Genomic DNA, 6,522 nt, shown 5'->3' with positions numbered 1-6,522 from the left:
GGTTTGACTGGTTTCATAATCGCTTCTCTTTCAGGGGTCAGTTTTCTGCCTTCTCGGGATATTAAATTCCCTATGCATAAGATCTCTTCTGTCAATATTGCAATTTTTCTTTGTCCACTTTATACTGTGGGATATATTTACCCACTCAGCTGTACTCCCTTCCATAACCAAGCTGCATTTCAGCAGAAGCAGCAAAATGGCTGTGCTGGCTCCTGTGAGCACCACTGCCTCACCCCACAACTGCGTTTTTCAATGACAAAAAGATGGCTGCACCATCTTGCAAGCAAATATTGGGCAGGATGGAACAAGGGGGCACCTGAGAAAGCCTGCGAGGGTGTTCTTACATGTACAAAGGAAGGGGAGTGAAAAAGCAGCACTGCTTTGCTGCAAGCCCAAAGTTCCCATTGAAAAAGGGAAATATTTACATTTAAAAATGATGCCGCTTTGATGCTCTTTTTCCTCTGTTGCTCATCACAATACTTTTATCAGTGAGACCTTGCCATGCCTCTCCACATTCGCATTGTGCTCTAAGCAGACAGGATCAGTATTCCTGAATGACAGGCTGTTGTTCAGATCTGAAGAAATCAAAAGAAGCATTAATTCAGCTTCACGGGAAATGCTTTACTTTTTGGCTACAAAATGGCAAGGATCAATGCGTCAAAAAGGCCCTGACTTTCTGGGCCTATGTCAATTTCAGTGCATCTTTGTTTTAACCCATTGCTGCATACAAGAAGCTAACTATGGCTACAAAACAATGTCGGAATTCAGGTGGAAGAGAAAAATCGAATTTTCAAGGAAAATGTAGTCACCACACGTTTAAAATGAACTTTTGCAAACTAAGAAAAATACTTGTTTAAAGGTGTATTTTGGATAAGGCCCTGCCCTTATCTAGCAATGTTGAAGGGGCTTTGTGCTGTGAAACATATATTGGAGATCTTATTCAAGGCTTTATTCTGATTTATAACAAAAATAAATAAAATATGGAATTAAATTGCATTGGTTACAGAGGGGGAAATCAGCCCAAACAGGTTTCTGCTTGGGGTTTGTCTGAAACAGAAGGCCCTTCACAGTAGATGTTAGAACACACAAGTGATAATTGCTACCTTGGCAGACATTTTTTTCTGGGCTGAGGCCTCTTACAATGGACGTTCCAGGACACTAACCTGTGAAGGGGAAGCGGCCATAAACCGTCAATCAAACTGGGAAAACCCCTCCCCACACTGGGCTGAAGTGACAGTTGGAGGTAGCTGAAGAGAACAAAATGGTCCCAGTGAAGGACAAAGGATGCCCATTTGTTTCAAAAGACTATTTTATTAAGAAACTTTGATGACGGTTATTTTTGCAAAAGAAATTCTCAGGAATGTAAAAAGTTAACAGTTGTAATGTAATTTTGTGGGTTTTAATTTAAGACGTTGTAGCCCTCACTGCCATATAGGGAACAGAAATGGCAGATAATGGGGTATTCCAAGGAAAGTGTACATGATGCCAATGTAAAATTCAATACCGACATGCCTGATGATAATCCATACACACGTGTAAAGTTATAGCATTTTAGGCCTAATATTTCACACTAAAAATTACAAAAAATTATTAAAAGGGCAAAACAATCTCTTACAAATTGTAGAGTTGGACTGGCATGTTCTGTATAAAATATGTAACCTGCTTATGTAATTTGTTAAGATGCCCCAACTGTACAAATGTGTCATTTATGGCAAAAGCTGGATTTTAGGTACAGTAACTGTGGGAGGTTCTGGACATTGTAAAACTCACATCATAAATCTGACATCATGTCCTTGAAACCCAACCAGCTCAGAGGAAGGCAGTAACTATCTCCCCTGACCAATCCAGTTGTTTAGAGGCATGCTTAGCTAATCCTGCCCTGCCTATAATTCTATGATGTCACCATGCTCTATAAAAATGGTGGCTGACAAAACTCTAGACAGACTCTTTCCTGACTGTCCAGCGCCTGTGTTCCTGATCTTCTACATTCATCTTGCCATGTGGGTAGAAAGGTTAGAGATATACTTTGCCCCCACCAAAGAGACTGATGATATGGCTATGAAGGCCGTGCTCCTGTTCTATGCGGGCAGTGAGGTACACCAAATTTTCAAGACTCTGAGGCCCTGAGATGACTCATATGGTGCAGCCAAGGAAATGCTACAGGAATACTTCTGCCCGCCAGTCAACAGAGATTAAGAGAGATTCCACCTGCAACAAGTGCACAAGGAGAAAACTGAATCTATGGAGGCATATCACGCACGATTATGCTGGCTGGCAATGGCCTGCCGGTTGGCTGATGAGACAGATGAGATAAGGGCCCAAATCATTCAGCACTGCTCGTCGGTGCCCCGCGCTGCCAGATACCGAAGGAGCCCGATATACCACTGCTCAGAATAGTGTAGCTGGGAAATACTCAGGAGCTATCTGCGTCCCGGGCAGTGCAAATGGAGGAGGCGTTCAAAGGTGTCAGGGCGGAGATGGTACAGGCGATAGCGTCAAAGGGGTCTCCATGTTCTCGGAAGGTACGGGAAGCAGAACAGACAGAAACTGTCAAAGCCCCCAGAGGAGCAGCAGAAATGGAGTGATGCCTGTGGGGTACTGGAACATCAGGACCAGGCCTGCCCACCCGCTAGAGCCACGTGCGGGTGTTGTGGCAAATTCACCCACTATGCCAGGATGTGTAGAGCCCCCTGCCCATCTACACAGGTGTCTCGTCCACCCCCTATACCGCCATGGCCCTGATTTCAGCAAGTTGCAGCACTAGATGAAGACCTAGAGCCTAGTGGTCCTCTCCTTTCAAGAATGGAGGGAGCAGGTGACATTGAGGAGGCGTTCTTTGTTTCAGTAATCTGCCTAGACTCCAGGCAGCAGCACAGGAAACCTCGATGCTCAATCACCATACTGAACGCTAAAATGTCCACCCTGGAAGACACCGGAGCCTCCGCCAATGTGATGGCTGCCGCAGAGTTCAGGAAGCTCAGCCCTCCACTGGTGCTACAACATCCCAAAATTTGGATTTTCACTTATGGTGGGGTGACCCCTCTGTCGCTGGATTGGTGCTTTACTGCAAATTTGCACCACAAAGATGTTGGACTCTACGCCATGTTCTATATAACACCGGCAGCGAAGGAAACATTACTCTGCTGCGCGACGGCAGAGGATCTGGGGCTCGTACAGTTTGCGTTCCAAATTTACTACCAGGACATCGGGGGCATGCTGGACCGGCGTCCCTGCCTGTTCAAGGGCATAGGGTGCCTGAAGGGACATGAGGTCAGGCTACATGTCGACCCAGCCATTTAGCCGGTTGCACTGTGCTACAGGCGCACACCACTTAATCTGCGGAAGAAGGTGGAGGAGATCCTCAAGCTTGAGGGAGCAGGTCTGATGGAGAGGGTTGAGGGACCCACACCCTGGGTGTGGCCGATCGTGTGGCAGCAAAGACGAAATGCCCGGAGTAAGTGCGCATCTGCATCGACATCAGGTTACCAAATTTGGCCATCAGAAGAGAGTCTTCCCATGCCCATGCAGGACGACATCTTGACTGACCTACGAGGAGCTTAACTTTTTTCAACACTGGACCTCAAAGATGGCTATCACCAGATTACCCTGTACATGGACTTCAGAGACATCATGACATTCTCATCCCACATCGGGCTGTTCAGATAAAGGAGGCTGAGCTTCGGGGTGTCGTCGGCAGTGAAAGTGTTCCAGCACACAGTCCGAGGGGTGCTGGCAGGGCTCTCAGGTGTCCTCAATGTGAACGATGACGTGCTTGTCTACTCAAAATCCCCCAAGGAGCACATGACCAGACTAATATCGGTGCTGGAAAGGTTGTCACAGCAAGGTCTGACCCTCAACCGGAGAGAGTGTAAATTCATGGAATCCAAGGTGGATTTTCTTGGATTTGTATTTCATGATGGGGGCTGTCGCCTGATCCCTAGAAGGTTGAGGACATCAAAGAGGCCCTGGCACCTGCATTGCCTTTGAAGTCCACAGCTACCTGGGTATGGTGAATTTTTGTGGGAGGTTTATCACGAACCTCGCCATCCTCACTAAACCCTAACGTGTCCTGACCAAGAAAGACCAAGATTGGTGCTGGGGCAAGGAAGAACAGGAGGCGTTCAATTCCAACAAGGAGACGCTCACCCCTGATGCCATGATGGCGTACTATGACCCGACCAAAGAATCGGAAATGATGATGGACGGGAGTCTAGTGGGCCTGGGGGTAGTGCTCCTGCGGGTATCTCAGTCGGGTGAAAGGAAGTCAGTGGCCTTTGCAAGCAAGGCGCTTACCCCAACTCAACGATGGTACTCGCAGATCGAGGAGTCACTGGCAATACTCTGGAGGTGCATGCACTTCCACTTCTACATTTACGGGCACCTTGTCACAGTGGTCAATGACCACAAGCCCCTGGTCCCTATCTTGGGAGGCTCTGCACCCAGACCGCCAATCAGACTCGATCGCTGGCTCCTCCAATGGCAGGAATATGATGTGACACTGTTCTTCAGCGAAGGATTGGACAATCTGGCGGACTATTTGTCACACCACCCGAGGATGCAAGCTATCGTGGACGAGGAGGCCGTGGATGACACAGAGGCTATGGTGACAGGAGCGGCTGCTTTCAGGTGCATGTCGGTGGCTGACATTGCCGAGGCCACAAGCCAAGATTTGGGTATCCAGGATATTATGAAACGCTGAGGTCAGGACAGTGGAAAGACTTCCTCGGCGTAGCACGTCACTGCACGCCAGTGGCCCAGGCATTTCTATGCGGCCTGTGGAATGTGACGAAGGAGCTCATGTTGGGTCTGGAGCTGTATTGCTCAGGGGAACACCGCTGGTGATAGCTACCTCGCTCCAAAAGGAAGTGATCAAATTGGCACATGCTGGCCACCAAATGGTGACCAAGACAGTGGCGCGCCTACATGAAGAAGTTTGGTTCCCAGAGCCGAAGAAGGTGGACGACCAATTGCTGTGTGCACCTGGTGCCAAGTGGCAAGGCTGTTGGCCAAGGGACCAGCCACTGCATACCCTGTACAGGCTGGACCCCTGTGGAGGGACCTGAGCATGGATTTTGGCACAGTCCTTCAAACTCAGCACTTGCTCCGCATGAACAATCTAACGCCAGTGAATCGGCACGCCGCGTCTTGGCGGACCAACAGGTGGCCGTCAGAGAGCAGGTGCTGGCCAGGGTGAGAAAGCTGATGCACAAGTTGTGTTTGCCCCATGACCCAGTTCCCTGGAGGGTCACGGCGCGTCAAGGAACCCTGATTACAGAGACTCGAGGAAGGGAATCACTCACCCACAACTGCAGCTGGTTTCACTGCATTCAGGAGACACTGAGAGCCGACGCTCTTGCAGAGGCTAACAGTGGAAAACCCCAAGAGACTGCTGAGGGTGGAGGCTTGCCGGAAACAGAGTCTGCCCCAAGTGATGGTGATTGAGGAGTGTCCCGAAACCCCCAGCACTGAAGCTACCGGCCCCCAGAGAGACTCAGAGAGTATGTGATGGAGTGAGTGCCTTGGACCGGCAAGTATACTGAGATTGTTGTTGTTCTGTAATGTTTGCTGTTTTATAGGTTCGTGTTGAAGGGGAGGTTGGAGGGGATGTTACGGTGCGTGCCAGCACCAGGTCAGGTTACAGGCACGTCACCAGGTTAATAAATGGGGAGGTCTTCCCCTCGTGGGGACAGACCCGCCCCTTGCAAGCAAGAACGTCTCGTGCCTTTCTTAATGGCCCGGTGCCCCATGCCTAAGCACATATAGCATAAAAATAGGATTTTTTAGTAAGGTAGAATTTGTTTTTACTTTGTATGTATGGATTGTTTACAGAAGGAATAAACGTGTAATTAGCACACATGTTGTTTTCAGTTATTAGTAAGGTTGACTGTTTTTAATAATGCCGTTTACTTATTAAAGTATAAATCTATACGGCAGTATTTACATTACAATGAAAAGTATTTTGGTGACTGGGATGAAGCGAGGGTATAACTAGGGGAGCAAGGTTGGGCAAAATATGGTGTTTAGCGCTTGGCGCAATATTGTCTAGTGACTACCCTGCTAGTTACCATTAATTTCGGGATGCATGGTCACCCCATTATCCTAAACTATGAACATTATGTGTGTGTGCGCGCTCGTACTTCATGACAACCCTGTATATGTCAGTGCCCCATTTCATTCACCCTAGTCAAAAGAGTCTGACACGCCAATGTGGGGGGGGGTGTGATGCAAATACCCCTTCAAGAAACCTACCCCGAATCAACCATGCCCTACTCGCATTAGAAACTCCAGGCTCGGCTTGCGCCTGCGCCACTTACCACCCCACCAATCTACAACACTCAACAACATAGCTACACCCCTCAGACACCATACCATGTCCGACACAGGCATATTGAATCCTGTTGCGAGTTCTCACTCCACTCTATCTCAGGCACACACCACTGCCAAAAGTCTCTCACTGCCTCACTGCACCAAACTGATATCACCAAACCCGTCCAGTCAACCTTGTGCCACCTCAGTTAGAAA

This window comes from Ambystoma mexicanum, chromosome 7p (assembly GCF_040938575.1).
Source record: "Ambystoma mexicanum isolate Mex_15411 chromosome 7p, UKY_AmexF1_1, whole genome shotgun sequence".
Lineage (NCBI taxonomy): Eukaryota > Metazoa > Chordata > Amphibia > Caudata > Ambystomatidae > Ambystoma > Ambystoma mexicanum.
The sequence above is the reverse complement of the archived record's forward strand: the minus strand, read 5'-3'. Positions refer to the sequence as shown.